The following is a 21770-nucleotide window of genomic DNA, read 5'->3' as shown; positions in this document are numbered from 1 at the left end:
ACTCTGACAAAAATCATTGAACCGTAAAAATTGCTGACAATATGCAACTACTAGACTTTGGTACTGATCATTCCTGTAAAGTTTGGGATGAAATTGCACCAGTAGTTTTATGAGTAGTCCGGACAAGTTTTGTGACGGTACGGACGGACAAGACGGAGGAGAAGTGATCCCTATATGTCGCCACTACTCCGTAGAGGCGACACAAAAACGGAGTACATTTTAAATTATATAAATGTTCAGGAGTAAACAATAGAAGACTTGGTGCGAATATGGCAATAATTGGGTCATGTGTTTAGACCCTTATTTTTTCATCGCATATATCAACTTAACAATATGGAAGTAATTTACGAATTCTTGCACGGGAAATTTTTAACTTTACCCTAAGGGCAAAAAAATCTCTAAGCAAATTAAACTGTTACAGTTTTCCCCATAGGCACTCGGAACCGGGACCGCAAATTGCGGCGGCATATTTTTTCAATCGTGTAATGGGTTTTTAAAAACGTTTCTGCTACATTTAAATATCTTTTAGTATTATCCGAGTATTATGCCCTCAAAAAATATATTATCAAAAGAAAACCTAATCTGTCTCTTTTAAAAACTGGTTCAAATTTTTTACGGTATTTCAGGGTCGTCCGGTTTTGACCTTTGAAATGACTCTTTTGACCCTTCAAATTTCCCAAAAAGGCCTGAATTTGACCTTCAGGATTTTAAACTGATGGGTCAATTTTTTGTTAAAATCATGGGGATTTTGCCTTCTAGTTGGTAAAACTAAGTCAAAATGACCCTCAGGATTTCATAGTTAGTGAACACCCTGGTATTATAAAAAAAAGGCAAGGGGGCAGGGGACCTAAAAATGAAAAAATTTGTATTTCAGTGTGACCAGAAACACAATTCCAAATATTTCAAAATCTGTTTCACAGGCAGATAACCCGAGTTGCACAGCATTATTCAATGATATATGACATACATTGAAGAAAAATGGAAAAATTTGGTTACAAATTAAAGTTTTATGAGTAAATACGAACCTACCTGCACACTGCCTTAGATAATCTCTATCTGACCATATAAATAAACCGCATATTTTTTTTAAGTGCCGGATAATAAACCTCTACTGATGACGGGTATTATCCGGAACCACGTGGAACACGCTCTCCCATGATTCAGTTTCTTGAGCGGCCGCATTGACCAACTCAAAATAAAACACATGGGGAGGTCGGGAGGGCAACCGGCAGTGTCAGGTAGGTTCGTATTTACTCATAAAACTTTAATTTTGTAACCAAATTTTCCATTTTTATTTCGTAAATACTTCTCCTACCTGACACTGCCTTAGATAATATAAGATTCCACAGCAGTACAAACTGGTGGTGGGATCATTTTATTTTTTTCTTAAGTGAAAATTTAATTATTTTAATTCCACTCACCTAAAAAATGTGTTCCACATCACTTGACTGAAACTTCAATAAAAATTGCGATTTCCCATAATCAACTTCTTAACTATGTACAGAATCCACTGTACCACAGTGGTAAAACACTTGTCTTAACCAATATAATTGTCCCATAATATACAATTGTTTAATATAAACTCCTACTTGCAACCCGCTCAGGAGAAAACTTTTATCTGTGTTTTCTTACACATCAAGTACTCTGTACCCATCTAGTCTTCAAATAATATTTTAAAAATGTGGTCTCCCTTGACCAATCGGCTGCCTCCATAATGTCCTTGGAAGATGTTCCTTTGAATCGTGCAAAAGAAGGTCCATAAGATCTGGTTTGATGACCCATGCACTCTACCAGGGTTCTTCTTAGCCAACTTGTAAACAAAATTTAACAGTATTAGTTAACCATCTAGAAATGGTCTGACATGAACACTGGTTTATGAGGCTTATTGACAGCCAAAAATAGTTTGATAACCTCTTCAGACCCTGATTTTCTAAATTGTTCTGTGTGTTCCTAAGGTAATATGTCAATGCTCTCTTTCGATGGGTGACCAGGTCGTCCATGTTTAAAGCTAAATCCAGTTCTAATGAAAAGTAATACCTTTTTTCTGTACATTAAAACAGATTCCCATCACCAAAAGGCTGAAGTGATTGGTTATGTCACTGCATCTTACGAAATGTAGTTATTGGCATCAAAAAAAAAGTTTTCCAAGTTTTTAGGTATTTCAAAGCAGGCATCCTTCAAAGGGCTCAAATGGAGACATCTTTCAAAGAAACCTAAAACGATATCAAACATCCCATTCAAGGAACAAGTTTTCTTAATAGGGGGTCCTTTCATTAAAAAACAGGGCTCGGTAACATTCTTAATCAATGCTATGGATTGCTGTCCCAATTGCATAATCATTCTACCTTAGGTAAAATTGAAGAAAAGCATAGACCCTATTACCCATTAATTGTTTTGTAAGAACAACCCTTTTTCAAATAAAAGGTTATAAAATGAATGCAATCTTTTTAAAGATGGTTATATGGATTAATTTGTTGTTGAAGTCACACCAAAACAACGAAATTGTTTTAAATTTATGGAACTATAGTCCTTTTTCTTGTTCCCATACGCCAAGATGATTTGAGCAACTTTTCCTAGCTTTTTTAGAAAATCCCTTTTTGTCGACCAAACATTCGGTCCGACAACATCCCATGCAGCAAAGTTCAGTTTCTCTGGTTCTGGGTGGAGAACTTTTTTCCCTGACATTTGAGACAAACAGATCTGGACTGCATGGGAAGTTGTTAGAGGAAATTCCCGCAACTAACATTGCTGAGAAGTGTGGGGAACCATTGTTGGAACGAGGCCAAAAAGGGTGCTATCAGAATGAACTGTGCACTTGTACTGTTTCATGTGAGAAAGTAAACCTTTGGGGGTATAAGTTGTAATTTGGTGGGAAAGCCCATACGCAAACATGTTCTGCCAAAGCAACCGAACCAGGGCATCCGTCGCATATGCATACTGGGACGGAATTTCCAAGTTTAGCAAAACAACATTTGTCTTCTTGTTCTTTTCCGTTGGCGAAAGAGATCCATTAATGGATGACCCACAGATTGAAATTTTTTGAAGAAAACAATCTTTCAGAGACCATTCTGAATTCCCTTATTCTCCTTCCGAGACAAAAGATTCCCAAAGACCAATTTTTTTTGCCCTTGACATGTGGCTGCTCGAAGTAAGTATCTTGTTTCCCAAAGCCAGATTCCACAAATCCCAAACTCCATCTTGCATAATTTTTTGGGGACTTGGTGCCCCTGTTTGTTTATGTATTAGCCATCACTGTTCGTATTGTCGGTTCTGAATTGCAGAACATTTTGAGATTTCAGAAATGGGTTGAAGGAAATGAGACACAGCTAGCAATACTGCTTTTCATTTCCAGACAATTTTTTAATGTGCATAAGTTTCTGACTCGGCAGACCAACGGCCTTGCACTGTATAACCCCTTCTATGTTGCTCCCCAGCCGGTATATAACTCGCATTCGGTGGGTAATTATATATGGTATGAAGCCTTGTTTTGAAAATAATAAACCCTTCAGAATGTTCTGATCCTGTAACCACCATTTCAGATGTAAACGAAGCTCTGGAAGTCAATGGAATTATTTTTGATAAATTCATGCTGACTGGACTCCAATTTGCTAGTAAAAATAACTGAATAGGGCGCATGAAACAGTCGTGTAGCATTTGGTATGAAGCAACAGACAAGAAGCAATCTGGCCAATAAGAACAAAGAAAAAAATGTTTTGCTGTTGGTTGAACCGATAGCAAATCGATCACAGACGTCTTTAAAATTTTTTTTACCCTTGTTTCCGTCGGAAACACATGACCTGTTTTTCAAATGAAACAAACCGCCTATGTAAGTTAAAATCTTGACTTGGGATTAAATTTTTGACTTTTCTTTGTTTACTATGAATCCTAGTCGAAAAAAGGAGACCTTAAGATTGAAATTTCTCTATAGAAGTAATTTGTTTCTGGTTTGATCAACAGCTAGCCAATCGTCTAGGTAAGATGCTAGACGTATATTCTGACGATGTAAATGTGCTGTTACTGTAGCTACAATTTTTGTTAAAAACCCTTGGACTCACTGTTTGGGCCGAAACAAAGAGCTCGAAATTGATAAACTTTTGATTTTGGAAATAAAAACGAAGAAATTTTGCCGATGTCCCTTGTAAAAATCTTATATGAAAATAAGCGTCTTTTAAGTCTAATGTTAGACCCCAGTCTCCTTTTTGAACTAGGTTCAGGAACTTTGCCTTAACGTGTCCATTTTGAATGAAAAGTTTCCTTAAATACTTGTTCAGAGGCTTTAGATTTAATCACCGGTCTCATTTCCCATTTTTCTTTGGTACTAGGAATAAGTGCTGTAAAAACCGGGCAATGTGCAATAGTTTTGTCTACTTTTTCGATAGCTTTTCTTTTTTAAAAGAGATTTTCTATTTCTAAACCTATAAGATTTGTTTGAAAAGATGGAACTCGAGTTTTCCTTTATTCCATTGAAAAAGGGAATTTCAAAAAATTCTAGCTTGTAGCCGTGGTTTGAATTAATTTCTAGTACCCATTTGTCTGTTGTTATATTTTTCCATTCTTGGAAAAAAATGAGACAAACGCCTCCGACAGGTATTTCTTTGGAAACTTCGCAATTATAAACACTTTACCTGTCATTTTTTTAACTGTGGTCTCCCAGTCGGGTTCCTTGACACTTGAACGTTCTGGTTAAAATCTGGTTTTTTCCTTCTAGTAGAAAAACGGTCCCTTCCACTTTTGATACTGAGATTTTTCCCCTTTTTGAATGCGTGGAATGCGAAAATCACCAGAGAAGTTTGACGGTGTTTCTAGCAGTAGTCTTAGCTAAGAAAACAGTAGCAGCAAGGCTTAGATCTCTTCAAAGTTTTGGTAAGAGACTCCTTCTGTGGACTGCCTTACGTTTTCTATTTAAACCTAAACTCCGGAAAAAGTTCCTTTTATAGCTTTCCTTTTTGTCTTTTCTATTTTTCCAAAATTAGAATTAAGTTTGTGAACCAAAACAACCCATCACTTCTAAGTGGAAGTTAGAAATAGTGTCCCTATCCCTAAGTTTAAACAATTTAGTGTCTGCCAATTGCTTAATTGCCTTTCGACCTATATGGTGAATAACACCTGTTCTGCAATTTGTTCTAAAACAATTTTTGTTGAATATAGCAAAAATGTCAACGAATTTTGCGTTTTACATTTTTTCTTTATCTAAAAGGAGTCATCTTGAAAAAGCTACCATTAATTTACCAAGACACTGCTGGTGTGTATAAACTGCATAGTAAGCGCATTAAATTTTGGCTGCCCTTGTTGACCTTTATACAAAAAATGTTCCACCATTTTTTTTTTACATGGCTGATTGAATAAAGGGAAGTCTTTTTTTGATGTGAACGCGGCTTTTGAGCCATAATTTTCAACAAGGAGATCCTCAACCATATCATCAAAGAGATGGGAATTGTAAAAATTTTTTTCAGTTTCTGCGTCTACAGGAAATAACTCCTCATAATTATCCCCCGTAGCTGTCAAAAATGATGGCTGGTCACAATGCCAACTATTATTAAGAGTTTCTTTCTGAGAATTGTCAATAGAAATGCCCATTTTATCCGAAGGAATTTCTCCTTCCTCTATCGCTACTACACCTTTCCTTACCTGAACTTCCGCCATTAAAACAAAACAAATTAAATAAATCCAACAAACAATAAAATTTTCACGCGAGTGGCACACTTCCATGTGCTCAATGGCCGCTCAAGAGAAAAACTGAATCATGGGAGAGCGTGTTCCACGTGGTTCCGGATAATACGTCATCAGTAGAGGTTTATTATCCGGCGCTTAAAAAAATATGCGGGTTTATATGGTCAGATAGAGATTATCTAAGGCAGTGTCAGGTAGGAGAAGTATTTACGAAATAAAATAATAGTTTGCATGCATTGCTCCTTCAAAAAATGACTGACAGCAATTTATATTTACCCCCACCCAGCCAAAATCACACCTAAAATATACCAATATGGGCAATCTTCATGAAGGTGCAGCATACTCCAGAATTCGCCCGATTTCTTTAAAAATATCAGTAACAGTTGCAGTGCAAGCTATGGCATTTTCAGAAATGACAAATAAAGTGTCTGTCATACGTTTAGATTTTTCACAAAATTTATCTGAAATTTCTTACTTGTTTGGCGCCAACTGTCAAAGCTTGATTTTTAACTTTTTCACCTCCATTCGGAGAGTCAGAAATACATACAAAGCTACCAAAATGCTTAGTTTCGGGTAAAAACCCAAAAATATATCTCATTTCCTACACACAAACAAGAAAGAATTACAATGACAGAGAAATATCAGAAGTTATCAGTACCTTCAAAACACCATGTCTGAGTTATTAAAAAATTTGACCGGGGCCATCATTCGAATATGTCCCCTGCCCCCTTAAGATTTTTCATGTGATCCGCATTAAAGCATTTCCTTTTATTTTCTTAAAATATGGAGTATTTCGCATTAAACGTTAACTTCGAAAAGTGAATACTGCGGTTACTTTGTATTTAATCAAATATTTAAAAAGACCCTATTTCAGGGGAAGTAACTAGTACAATGACCATGCCTGTTATATGATTTACTTAATATCAAGTGACAGGGACCTGTGAGATGCTTATTTTTCTTTATTCCACCTTCATTTAAATACCATAAAGTATTTTCAGAGTATTTAAAGTCTTTTGGAAGGAGATTATAGCAAGAAAAACAATATTACAGCCACATTTAATGTCCTAAAATGAATTTTACAGGAAACCAGACCCCATTTATTCTGGCATACACCTAAAAATGCAGTAAAGATACCACTGTTGACTTTATATGACATTATATACATTTGTAACAATTAAGAGTGCTCAATTATGCATTATTATGTCAATTTGCACAATATAAAACTGTTAAATCTGGATAAATGTGCACATTCTGTGAAGTACAGTGTTTGCCAAAATTCCAAACTTTTATTACCTCCCTTGACCTTTTCGAAAACCTAGCTAAACACCGTTTTCCGGTACGTTACCGTTTTAGCTCTGGGGAATTACACCAAATGAAGTACATAACACAGTTACAAGATATGTCTATTTTTCTATCATTATTTAACCGTTTAATGTGAAATAAATTGATGTTTTTGAAAATTATCAATATTTGTTTAATAGCTATATATAATAATATAATATATTGCAAATTATTCATAAAAATAAATAGTTTATATAATGAAAATCAATAAAATTCAAACAGACGTAGTGGAATCTTCTATACTAATTGTAAATAAGGTTATTTTCTGCGTAAACTTGTGTATTTACTTTATTTTTTATGGAATTATTCATACAATGATATTTAATTATTTTCTTATAAAGAAATAAGTGTTTTATTTCAGTTTAATTTTAAAAAAAGGCCGAAAACATTGACTTCGCTATTACACTCCATTAGGTGAATTCCACAGAGCTATGTACAGAAAGTACCGGAAAACAGCGTTTAGCTAGGTTTTCGAATTCGTGACTTGACTTGACAGTCTACTTACTCTACATAACTTGATAAATCCTACCAGTCACTTCAAATTTTGACTAACAAATGTAGAAGGAATGTTTATGGGCACATTTGTCCAGATTTATTTGAAGTATAACCCAAGTTCCCTAACACTGGGCGTGTGATAAAAGATAGTTATCAGTCTGGTCTATAAACCTTAGGGGGGCTTTTGTTTGCTGTACTGGGGGGGGGGGGGCTTTTGTCCTACCTGTATTTTTGAGGGGGGGGGGGCTTTTGTCTTATGTGTAAATTTTATGGGGGCTTTTGTCCACTTTGTCATTTTTAGAAGGGGGGGGCTTTCGTCCGGGGGGGGGGGGCTTTTGTCCTACACTCCAAAAAAACCTCTAGTAATTGATTTTGGTTTAGCAGTAGGGGAAAGCATCTTATCCTTGTGCCCCAACCCAACCACTATATTATTTACAAGATTTATTCCGTATTCTTTTATGTAGATCTATTATATAAACAGTATAGATCTAGTAGATAGCCGATGCAATATACTGCTAGATCTACAGGTTTTACTTCTGAAAATTATATATAAAAACTGGTCTAATCCAGATGATTTCCAATTTGTTTACTGTATAGACTAAGAAAAAAACTCACCCAAAACTACAAAATGTATCCGTGTTCGTTCATTTCCCCTTCCACATCACAAATATCCCTTTTGAAGTTTACTATCTCCGGCACAAAAACCTTTTGGATGACCGAATATTTAACTTTCCACGGTAATCACACAACGGGGTCAATGCAGTTGATGACGCATAAGTGGACGACTTCATTTTCACGCCATTGAAGGGGTGTCCAGCTCGATGCCAGTGTGTAAACGTTTTAATGATATTTCTGATGAATCAACATTTCAATTATTCATAACTGATGGAAAGGATAATTTAATTATCCTATAAAACCTGGGACAAAAGGTATTTTAAGTCACAGATAAACGAAAATGCTTTCACGAAAATTGTGTCCTGCATACGGAGTACCTGACTCCCCCGTGTAAGCGTATCGATTTGTCCGTTGCCGCCGAAACTCTTTGAACTTCGAGCGGGTGCCTGTGTAGTTTAAAGACACGCAAAGCTGAGGTTTAAACGTGTAAATTAATTGTTACAAGAGGTCTCGTTTAAATTTGCCGTAGACATGCGGGATGTTTCTTAAAGACTAGGTGAGTAAATAACTGACTACTGTAGATTTATATATAACTTCTTAAATTTTGTAATTTATTTACAAGTAGATTTTAGATATAGAAATCTAGATAGAAATCTTGAGTTGTCCGATTGATTTTACCTAAAATATGTTTAATCTCGTGTATTCATGAAAATTGCAATATAGATCTAATATCAAAATATTTAAATAAAAAAATCATTTTTTTGTAATATTGTTCTTTTTTTAATACTTTGATTTAGATGTAATGGTCTTAATTTTTCAGAAACATGTAGTCTTAGACTCTAGTGGCTCAACTGCCTTATAGTCTTATCACAGTAAATACTTCAGTGACAGACCGCTATGACTTCAAAACAGGGAATCAGACTGAAATACAATAAAATATTTCAGTAAAGATCAGTAATTGAAGAGATTTTAATGGATGGGAGTGGGACTCACATGAAATAGAGTTTCCTTTTAGGTATGTATTTTTTTTAAAGCAATTTTCGCTTGAACCATCCTAGTACAAAAAAATAGGGAATATTTGGTGTGAATACATTATTTAAGAATTTCAATATTGACACCAGTAAGCGAGTATTTTCCTCACTGTAGGTGTGTTTGCATAATCTAAATAACCGGTTGTCCGTTTACTTGTGAGGTCAATTTACAGTTGTTTGAACTGCAAATCACTAGACTTTTTTGAAAGAGACTTGTAGGCCCTACACACTTATTATAAATATTGTTTGGGAAGTTTTTCAAGTTATTAAATTATTAACTAAAACTTAGTGTATCCAATTAAGGGTATTTTACAAAAATATGTGAGGATTCTTTGAGATAGTTGTAATTTTGAAAAACTTTTATATATTTTAAAGAACCTAGAGCTACAAAATGTTGCCTGAATTAGCGACAGTCAGCATATTTCTTTTTATGCTAAATTTTGAAAAAAGAACTGAGAAATCAAATGAGGAAATCATGTGTGGAATTGAATCAGAGTTAAAATTTAATGTTACCAATTCTAGTTTGGGTAAAAACCCATAAAGTATCCAGTGATAAAACAATAATCATGAAAAGTAATGTTTCATTAATATTTTATTTGAGCCGTGTCATGACCGTGTCATGACCACAGTCTGATCAGGATCCATGCTGTTCGCTTTCCAACTCTATTACAAGTAGAGAAACTGATAGCGAACAGCATGGATCCTGATCAGACTGTGCGGATGCGCAGGCTGGTCTGAATCCATGCTGGTCGCAAACCCATTATGTTGGTTTTGTTGTGACGCGGCTCATTTAAAAGATATATCTGCCATAAAAAAATATTAAAAGCAAATGACCAATTATTTCATCTTAATAAAATTTTTAGTATAACCAGTTATGAAGATGTGATTCCTAAATTTCCTTTAATATTATCTTTATAAAAATTGCCACCTTTTAATTTACAAATAATAATTTTCAGTTTCTTAATTTTAAAGCTTTCGCAAAAAATGGTTAAACAAAGATAGTAAAATATGGTATACTATGTAACACACCTATTTGCCAATATCTGTGACAATTAATTTCATTAGACCTTTGGAAAGGTAATAAACCATTAATTATGTTGTTTAAACATTGAAGTCATTCAAGTATGTTGATAGATAAAGATCTCTGCCAAGCCCTCAGACAGGAGATTAATAACAACTGGATGACAGCAATAACTGTTTTGATAAGGGAGTATATACTGCAGCCAATAAAGTTTGAAATTAGCTAAAATATATTCTTCCAAGCCCTGAGCTAGTAAATGAGCTGGGGGGGGGGGGGGGGGGGGGGCTGTAGCCCTGAAGCCCGGGCCTGAATCTGCCAATGGTATAGGAATTTTTCACACTAAAATACAAGAAAAGCATTGATGCAAAGCATCAAAGGGCGTCCAAACAGCAGGTGCAGATGAACTAGTAGATATATGATGACAAGATATTCTTATAAACTTTTCAATGGTTCATTGGGTTTTACCAGAATTGTATATCACTTTTGAATGAACGGACGAAAGACATTGTTCATTATTTATAACTTTGATCGGCATGCTAGAAATTAGAATATTACTTGTTATTTCTTTATGATCGTGGTTATTAATAGCAACGGATATACATGTATACAATCATTTATAATCCATATGTGTAACGCATGATCAACACCATACTTGTGTAATTGTCCCTTATTATGTTATTGCTATTAACGAGGACCCCCTCTTAAGGTATCTGTTCACACTAAGTAACAATATGACACTTGTTATATTACCATGTTGATCATGTTGAGCATAATTGTTTATTATACAATAAATGTAATTTCTATTTTAATAAAAAAAATACAGATTTTATGAATATTGTTTTCTTTTCTTTTTTTGTGTGTGTTTTATGCGCTATTTTAATACTGAGTTTTTACGTTTACTACTATTTTAAGAATTCAATTGTCATAATGATCGACGATTATAAGTCAAAACTTAACTGGAAAAAGTCAGTAAATCATGGTTAATCTTTCAATTTATAATATTGTTTATTCTTAAACCATATACATAATTATTGTACATATTTATTGTTTTTATCTCATATAGATAAAATATAACATGCGATTTGTGTTGTTGGTTTTTTTTTTCGAATTGTATGTTTATGTATAATAATAATCAATCAATTCGAGAGTTGATCTGTGTTTATTAATTATTGTAACCAAACTAAGTGACAAACATTCATTTTGAAAAAAAGCTTATTTATCTGTAAAATATTTGTTCTGTTCTGTAACGATATCTACTCCAAAACCGGGAGAGACCGGACAATAAACGTGTGGTACTATTCGCCGGTCATTAGTAAATCCCGGGAGAGACCGGGAATTACCTAGGAGTACATCCCTCTATAAATAGATTTTCGGAATATTAAGGTCATCAACTCATCATTCTATTAACAGCTTTCGGAATAACATACCGTAATAACCCACTGTGTACTACAAAATGATAAGCAAAAATACCCCGAAGAGCGCGATTTATTGACGGAAAAGGTTATTTCATTTGAAAATTTTTGCATTGCGAAATTCTCCAGTTCGCCATTCATTGTACATATCGCGACTAATTAACAATCAAGCACCCTCATACCGATCGGAATGATCGGCTTTTATTATTGGCAACTATAAAAGGCTCGAGAAGTTGCTGTCGCCCTTTCACAAAATCTCATTTCATTCCAATAGGCGCCGCGCTTCTGCGCGGACGCCAAAAATACTAAGTACTGAAAAAATAAGAACTGGAAGAAAACAACACCAACAAAATCCAAAACAGGATATAATTAGAAGAGGTGCAAAAGTTTGAGATGTTGAAAGTATTATATTCACGGTGATTAGAATTAGTCAATTGTTAAAACATAGATTCTTTAACCTTAAATAGTAAAGAAATTATCTGTCCCAGCCCCTCATAAAACAGTGGGATATGGATCCTATAACTATATACACACAGATGGGACTGGCACTTTAATGGAAGTTAATAAATTGGAAGTTAATTAACAAGCTGTATATTGGGAAGTGGGGGTGCCAGTATAGTGTGATATACTACAAAACAGTGGGACAGCATGCCCATCATTATATAAGCTGTAAATAAATTTAGTATGGGGATTAAATATTGAATGTAAAAATTTTATACTCTGGCAACAGAGTCAATTAAATAAAAAAACATAAAAACTCAACACACATTCGACACCCTGAATAAATTAATTTTTTTTTGGGGGGGGGGGGGTTTCTGTTGTTGTTTTTTTTCCCCTTAAAATTCAAGAACATTTTCTTACCATTTGACCTAATTCAATTGTTATAAATAAAGTGGAAGGAAATCATAAGTAAAGGATATGGTTAGGATTTCTGGAATGAAAAAGTTGGATAAAGTTTTAATTGTTGATAATTTAAATTTGTGTATGTAGCAATAAGAAATTCAAGCTTGCATATTTATGGTTCATTTTTTACTTCACTCTGTATCATAATATCTTTTACAAAGATAAATCTGATTATACAAATATAGTATTTTGTAAATAATTTTATGTTTAGAAAAGTACTATTGGTATGCCATTTTTTACATTATCTGGAAACAAGGATTTTTTTAATTTCATTAGTAATGTTCTTATTTCATTCCAATCATTTCAATTTTCATTCAAATGAAAGATAACTGGAAAAAAAATGGGCTGAGAAATCATAGATTTATGGAAAACAAATTAAGGTTTTACTGTAGAATATAAACTAGAAATAATCTCTTTCATGTAGTTCCTTGTTATTAAAGTAACAATTCCTTAATGTTTGATTTTTTATTAAACTAATGGATCAATTTTCAATCCACAGGTAATTATTAAGGTTAAAGTGCTTTGATGGTCAACTCGGAGTAATACAACACAGCATGACTATGCAGTAATGTTGTGTTATAAGATTACTCAAACAATCTAAAGCTTATAGTACCCTTTAAACATTCTATAATCATTTGTTATATAATACGTCCCCTACCGGTTTAACCAGAGGGGATTTGAGGTTTACTCTCTGTCTGTCCGTCTGCTGCAGTGAGTCCGTCCACAAAACTGAATCCTGAGATAACACAAAAAGTACTGAAAATATTTTTATGAAACTTGATATATATTTGTGAGAAGGTTCAATACTATAGCTTGACTATTTCCAGAATTAGGTCCCATGCACTTGAGATTTTTTGCTAGAAATAAATTATTTTTTACTTAAACTTTTTCATTCCTTATAGCATTTACTTCAAACTCCCACATCATATGACAAGGGTTACAAATCTAGCATACAATTGTTGCCAGAATTATCTCCTTAAACATTGAATTTTTCTTATTCATTCCTTAACTTACTTATTTCTCCACAGATTTCCTTATAAGGCAGGCTTGGAAACTTAACACATTACTAAGATATAGACAAACAAAGAACTTGAAAGCTTTAAGTTCATTCATATCATTCATTCATTCAGTGGCATAATTGAATGGCCAATGACCCATCATAATGTTGCTGGGGTTCTAACCAGTAGGGGACTTTAATAATGGATTGCTTGCAATACCATGATAATTGCTTGTTTTCACTTTATTATTTTTCTTTTATTTTTAACAACATAATAAAACTAGTTAGTGGGATCTGGTTTTAGTGTAATGGCTATAAGACTAGAAATGGTAATACTTTTGCTTAAAATTTCAGGGTCTATTATCTTAGCCAGTAAACTGCATGTGAGCAAGGGGAATGTGATTAGAGAAGACTGGTGATAATAAACAGAGGCCACTCAAAAAAAGAAAATGTAAGTAACTCTACAAAGAACGTTTAAAAGGCTAAAAAATGTGTGCTTGTGCTTACTTCTACATGCATGATAGAATTTCAAAATAAATTAGTTAAAGCTACATGTCCCACACAAAACAGTTCTAAAAAACATCAACATATTTGTTTATAGTTATTAAATATGCATAGAAGTGAAATTTGCAGTTTCAATGACTAACATTTGTTCAGACCTGGGGATGATTACATTGATCAGTAATTGATTAAATTACAATTACTTTCAGATTTTATGGTAATTGATTAAGATTGATTACTCACACTTGCCTCTGTAATCAATTGAATTACAATTACTTTAAGAGAGTAATTGATTGATAATTGATTACATTGAATGTACATTAGACCACCCCAGAATTAAGACCACCCCGCATTTAGGACCATTTTTAAAAAGGTTCTTTATGCCAATGGTTTCATGATCCAGATTTAACCACCTGCTTATTCACTTCTAAGACCACCATATTCAGTCAAAAATTTTGTTTTAATTTTAATGTGACTAATGAGACCACTTATATTAAAGTCAACACCTATTAAGATCTTAAATTTGTTGCTATGATCTGCTTGAAAGCTCTGATTTCAAAAGGTGTGAAAAACTGTTATTGTATGAAATTAGGTGAGAATGTCCATTTTAGAGTGGTACATTGTTGCATTCAGCACATTTATTTTTTGAAAAATTAAATTTTTATTTGATTTATGTACATCATATAATAAGTGATACTGTAAAATTAAAGTTTAATTTCTTCAGAAATATGTTTTCTTTTTATCAGATTAAATATCAAAGCATTTTTTGATAGAGTCTTTTATAATGTATTTGTAGGTACATGTTGTTTATTTATACATATTGTTTATTCATACAAAATGACTAAAGTAGACCATGGTCTTAAAGTATGTAAATAATGATTAGAATATTCACTTTGTTTCAGTCTGAATAGTGGTCTCAATTGAGGATTTTTACAGTATAAATGTAAAACAAAAATTAAACTGTATCATGTAAAATAAAGGCATCCTTTAAATTTAAATAGTTTACTGTTAAATCTGAAAGTAATCAATGTCAATCAAAATGTAATCATAATTACTGTCTGAATTTAAGCTGTAATTGATTAATTACAATTAATATAATCAATTTTGGGCAAGGTAATCAATTACATGATGATTACAGTGTAATCATGTAATCAATTACATAATCAATGATTACAATTAATGATTACCCCAGGTCTGCATTTGTTATGTTTCATTTGGCAAAGATAAAGATATCCCTACAGGTAGAACTGGCTATATATATGTCAGTTTTAAAATTACCATGATATCTTCTTTTTTTCTCTTTTATATATTAGTTTCCCCCCCCATGGCGGGCGGCTGGACAGACGCTATTTTATTTTTATCCGGAACATAATTTTTCTACACTCATTGGGGAATTTTAATGAAACTTCATAGAAAATTTGTTCCACTATGTGAAACTGTGAAGCGTACAATGAACCAAGTCTCTATGTCAAAGGTCAAGGTCACACTTACAGGTAACTGAAAAACACTTGTCCGTAGCAAAACTTCTACATGCATAAAGGGATTTCAATATAATTTGGCACAAATATCACCATTGTTAGGCAGAGTATCGGGTGGAAAATTTTAGATCCCTGTCAAGTTGACACATAATTTATGTGTCAAAGTTTTAATAAAAATTTTAAAATTTGTATTTGGACCATTTAGTCATCATTTATTGAGGGATTGAAACACAAATGGTCATTATCATGACTACAGGTGTGAAACATGTAATTTAGGTTAATATATGCAACTAAAGATGAGAAACTATTGCTTTTGTCCAGAGAATAATCTCCTACACATATGGAGTGATTCTAATGAAACTTTATAGAAATGTTCACCACTATGAGAAGCAGTGTCATGCACATGAACCAGGTCTGAAGGTCAAAGGTCAAGGTCACACATTTGATATCTGTGAACTTCTTCCCAATAAATATTTTTCACTGCTTTAAAAATGTTCATTAATTCTCTAGTGAATATCTTATTCAATAGTAGAATTTACTGAGTTATAAATGACACTCTAAAATGATGAGACAATAAACTTCCCAGAAAAACAAGTGCATACAAAAAGACAAGTTTGATTTGTTTGTTAGCTCACCTGTCACAAAGTGACATGGTAAGCTTTTGTGATCGCTTTTCGTCTGGCGTCCGTCCGTCTGTAAACTTTTATTTAAACATCTCCTCATAAACCGCTAAGCCAATTTCATCCAAACTTCACAGGAATGTTCCTTTGGTAGTCAACTTTAAAATTATTCAAAGAATTTAATTCTAAGCAGAACTCTGGTTGCCATGGCAACGGAAAGTAAAAACTTAAAATATCTGCTTTTAGAAAACCCCAAAAGCTAGAGCAGTTTTAGAAAACCCCAAAAGCTAGAGCTTAAATATTTGGCATGAAACATCATCTAGTCAGTGTCTACCAAGTTTGTTCAAATAAATGCCCTGGGGTCAAAATTGGCCCTGCCCCAGGGGGGGGGGGTCATTGATTTTCCTTAATTGTGTATAGTTCAAACTTAAAAAATCTTCTTTTAAGAAGCCCAAATAGCTAGAGCTTAGATATAAAGCATGAAACATCTTCTAGTGGGTGTCTACCAAATTTGTTCAAATCAGGGCCCTGGGGTCAAAATTGGCCCTGGCCCGGGGATCATTGATTTTCCTTATATGTATATAGTAAAAAATTAAAAAATCTTTTTTTTAAAAAACTCTAAGAGCTAGAGCTAAGATATTTAGCATGAATCATGTTCTAATGGGTGTCTACCATTTTAGTGCAAATAAGGGCCCTAGGGTTAAAATTGGCCCCGCCCCGGGGATCATTGATTTTCCTTATATGTATATAGTAAAAACTTAAAAAGTCTTCTTTTAAAAAACTCAAAGAGCTAGAGTTTAGATATTAAGCATGAAACATCTTCTAGTGAGTGAATACCAAGTTTGTTCAAATAAAAGCCCTTGGGACAAAATTGGCCCCGCCCAGGGGGCCTACATACAGGTGATCGATTTCAGGGCCATCATGGCTCTCTTGTTTGATTTGGGTTTTTTACGTTACACCGACACATTATAGGTCATTTGGCGACCTTCCAGCGTTACTGGTGGAGGAAGACCTCAGGTGCCCCTCCGTGTATTTTTTCAAGCATGAACGGGCACCTGAGTAAAGCCACCGACGTTCCGTAAGCTAGCTGAATAGCTTCCTCACATGAAATAATCCAAAGTCCCTGTCGGGATTCGAACACACAGTGATAAGGGGCAAGTGGTTTTAAAAAGACAAGTAATAAACAGTTTATTCTTGTCCAAGTATCTTTTTAAAGATACTTCTTTTTTGTCATAATTTCCCCTACATCACAGCAAAATCCAATGCACTCAATATATAATTATATAAAGTTGGTGAGCCTGAACTTTAAGTACATCTAACAGAATTATGTAAAGGATTCCTGTTTTGAACCTCTCACACAAAAAATAAAAGTAATATAAGAATTATTCTTAACATGCAACAAAATTTTATGATCCTAATTTCAAACATTTTGTCAGTATTTTGCTTAGGCCAAAAAAAAAAATCTTGTTTCTGGTCTGCCGACTGACTGTATATTTTACCCCTGACCAATATGTCAGAATGACATGGGATCCATTTATATTTAATGCAGCACTTTGCATATATGTCATCGGTTTAACAGTCAACCCCCCAAAAAATCCCTACCTACTGACCTTGTTCATTTAGGGGACTGTGACCAGAAACAAGTTGTTTTTGTTTTTTTGGCCTTATATACATGTATTTATCTGGTTTTTTTTAAGTCATTCACTTGTATCTTACAAAGTCCCAGAATTTGAAAAGATTATTTTGTGAAATGATAGATGCAAGCAAATAATGAAATGAAAAAAGTTAAATGAATCCTTATTTATTTTCAGATACTGTTGTGAAAAAGACTCAAAATGGCAGAAAATAATTGGATTTTACATGGGCATATTCTGTTGTAACTTCGATTTGGTAGCTAAAAATTGTTTAACAATACCTGTATGGCTGTGAAGAGAGATGTTGAGAGTGATTGTTATACACACAGGCTTTCAAACCAGTACAAGCAAATTACTGTTGAATGAACAAACAAAATTGTGCTATAACATATGGAAGCGGCTTGTTCTAGATTATTTTTATAAACCCTACACAACTATGATGATAAGTGGGATATACTAGAATCAGATTGTCTGTCTGTCTGCCTCACAGTCTACCTATTGGAGCTATTGAAGTGAAACTTAATAGACAGATGTATCTCATTGCAGTGAAATTTAGTTCCAAGGCATTTAATCAAATTTGTTTTTCATATGATAGATCAGTCAAAATGTTTCTTATTTAGTGATTTATTTGTGGCTCAAATTTAGCAATTGAAACTAAATTTGCCTCATAATGGTCTTGAACTTATATGTCAAATTAGTGTATTTTCACCATTTTTAGCTTGTCATTTTTTTTTCAAAGAAAAAAATAGAGGTATTGTTACAGTCAATGGCAGCTTTTCCATTGCCGTCCGCAATCTTTAACTTTGATCAAAATGTCTAAATTATCGCATTTTATTCTATCAAATTGTAATATCTGTTTTGTTAAGGGGGAACGGTTCCACTTTAGAAAATGTGTCATAGATAAGTTTTGAAATTTATTTTTTATTTTGAGTAGGGAATGGTTCCCTCTTACTGGTAACCTGGCTCTAAAATTCTAAATTATTGCATTTTATTCTATCAAATTGTTATATCTGTTTTGTTAAGGGGGAACGGTTCCACTTTAGAAAATTGGTAAGTGATAAGTTTTGAATTTTGTTTTTTATATCGATGAGGGAACGGTTCCCTCTTACGGGTAAACTTGCTCTAAATTTCTAAATTATTGTATTTCATTCTATCAAATTGTTATTTCTGTTTTGTTAAGGGGAAATGGTTCCACTTTAGAAAATGGGTAAGAGATAAGTTTTGATATTTATTTTTTATTTTGATGAGGGAACGGTTCCCTCTTACGGGTAACCTTGCTCCAAATTTCTAAATTATTGCATTTTATTCTATCAAATTGTTATTTCTGTTTTGTTAAGGGGGAACGGTTCCACTTTAGAAAATGTGTCATACTTAAGTTTTTAAAAAAAAAATTTTATTTCGATGAGGGAACGGTTCCCTCTTACTGGTAACATGGCTCTGAATTTCTAAATTATTGCATTTTATTCTATCAAATTGTTATATCTATTTTGTTAAGGGGGAACGGTTCCACTTTAGAAAATTGGTAAGTGATAAGTTTTGAAATTTATTTTTTATTTTGATGAGGGAACGGTTCCCTCTTACGGGTAACCTTGGTCTTAATTTCTAAATTATTGCATTTTATTCTATCAAATTGTTATTTCTGTTTTGTTAAGGGGGAACGGTTCCACTTTAGAAAATGTGTCATACTTAAGTTTAAAAAAAAAAAAATTATTTCGATGAGGGAACGGTTCCCTCTTACTGGTAACATGGCTCTGAATTTCTAAATTATTGCATTTTATTCTATCAAATTGTTATATCTATTTTGTTAAGGGGGAACGGTTCCACTTTAGAAAATTGGTAAGTGATAAGTTTTGAAATTTATTTTTTATTTTGATGAGGGAACGGTTCCCTCTTACGGGTAACCTTGCTCCAAATTTCTAAATTATTGCATTTTATTCTATCAAATTGTTATTTCTATTTTGTTAAGGGGAACGGTTCCACTTTAAAAATGTGTCATACTTAAGTTTTTAAAAAAATAAATTTATTTCGATGAGGGAACGGTTCCCTCTTACGGGTAACCTTGGTCCTAATTTCTAAATTATTGCATTTTATTCTATCAAATTGTTATATCTATTTTGTTAAGGGGGAACGGTTCCACTCTAGAAAATGTGTTATAAATAAGATTTGAAATTTATTTTCTATTTCGATGAGGGAACGGTTCCCTCTTACTGGTAACATGGCTCTGAATTTCTAAATTATTGCATTTTATTCTATCAAATTGTTATATCTATTTTGTTAAGGGGGAACGGTTCCACTTTAGAAAATTGGTAAGTGATAAGTTTTGAAATTTATTTTTTATTTCGATGAGGGAACGGTTCCCTCTTACGGGTAACCTTGCTCCAAATTTCTAAATTATTCAATTTTATTCTATCAAATTGTTATTTCTGTTTTGTTAAGGGGGAACGGTTCCACTTTAGAAAATGTGTCATACTTAAGTTTTATAAAAAAAAAATTTTATTTCGATGAGGGAACGGTTCCCTCTTACTGGTAACATGGCTCTGAATTTCTAAATTATTGCATTTTATTATATCAAATTGTTATATCTATTTTGTTAAGGGGGAACGGTTCCACTCTAGAAAATGTGTTATAAATAAGATTTGAAATTTATTTTCTATTTCGATGAGGGAACGGTTCCCTCCTAGCGGTAACATGGCTCTAAAATTCTAAATTATTGCATTTTATTCTATCAAATTTTTGAACCTGTTTTGTTAAGGGGGAATGGTTCCACTTTAGAAAATGGGTAAGAGATAAGTTTTGAAATTTATTTTTATTTTGATGAGGGAACGGTTCCCTCTTACGGGTAACCTTGGTCTTAATTTCTAAATTATTGCATTTTATTCTATCAAATTGTTATTTCTGTTTTGTTAAGGGGGAACGGTTCCACTTTAGAAAATGTGTCATACTTAAGTTTTTAAAAAAAAAAAATTATTTCGAAGAGGGAACGGTTCCCTCTTACTGGTAACATGGCTCTGAATTTCTAAATTATTGCATTTTATTCTATCCAATTGTTATATCTGTTAATTTGTTATGGGGGAACGGTTCCACTTTAGAAAATGTGTTTTGAAGTTTAATAAGTTTTGAAGTTTAATTTGTTGATGGGGGAATGGTTCCCTTTTATCGGTTACATGGCTCTTATTTCTTAATTATTGCATTTTATTTGATCAAATTGTTATATCTATTTTTTTTAAGGGGGAATGGTTCCACTTTAGAGTATGTGTTAAAGATAAGTTTTGAAATTTGCTTTTTATTTTGATGAGGGAATGGTTTCCCCGTAAGCATAATGTATCTCTTATTACTGAACAATTGCTTTTTATTTATCGAATCATGTTGTATTCTGTACATGGCTTTTGTTCTTCGGGGGAACGGTTCCCCCGAAAACATTTGCAAAAGAAACAAAAAATAAAATTTGGATGTTTACTTTAGCTGTTTGTCTTTTACTTTTCACAAAACAATACCATTACTTTAGCTGAAAATAATGTAAAAATAGTGCCTTAAAAAGGGGAACGAGTGTATTTCCCCTTTTTAAAATATATCGAGTTAATTATTAATTATGTATTACCACTTCGTGAATTCACGATATCAACTTCACGATGATGAAATCGTGAACTCACGAATTTAAAATCGTGAATTCGTGAAGTTAACATCGTGAATTCGTGAAGTTGAAATTGTGAATTCTTGGAGCTGAATTCGTGAGTTTGTGAAGTTGAAATTGTTAATTCGTTAAAATGAAATTGTGAATTCATGAACCTAAAATCGTAAATTCCGTATATTGAAAAACTGAATTCACGCAGTTATAATTGTGAATTCACAATTGTAAAGATCCGGAATAATTATTCATGAAGTTGAAGTGTCTTCGCAGAAAAAATCCCGCTTTGGCTTTGATGCTAAATCCTGACCATCAAATTTTAAGCGACAGTACCAACGATCTACAGCTACATAACAGATGCCTTAACGCATTGTAAGAGGTTGAGGTTGTCAGTTTCTATGACGACGAAATGACTTATTTTCAATTT

General features: G+C 33.3%; 1 protein-coding gene and 1 long non-coding RNA gene across 2 annotated transcripts in view; both read left to right on the top strand.

Moving 5' to 3' along the window:
• LOC132723542 (uncharacterized) overlaps positions 1-21770 on the top strand; it is a 40272-nt gene that overhangs the window by 14481 nt on the left and 4021 nt on the right. The window lies entirely within an intron of this gene.
• Positions 8536-21174, top strand: LOC132723541 (uncharacterized). Its single transcript, XR_009624763.1, has 4 exons — positions 8536-8677; positions 8942-9136; positions 13840-13936; positions 17896-21174. It is a non-coding gene; the product is annotated as an uncharacterized LOC132723541 (long non-coding RNA).

The sequence above is a fragment of the Ruditapes philippinarum genome, unplaced genomic scaffold (assembly GCF_026571515.1).
Source record: "Ruditapes philippinarum isolate M1 unplaced genomic scaffold, ASM2657151v2 ctg127_1_1_1_1, whole genome shotgun sequence".
NCBI classification, from domain to species: domain Eukaryota; kingdom Metazoa; phylum Mollusca; class Bivalvia; order Venerida; family Veneridae; genus Ruditapes; species Ruditapes philippinarum.
This window is presented reverse-complemented; position numbering and strand designations above follow the sequence as displayed.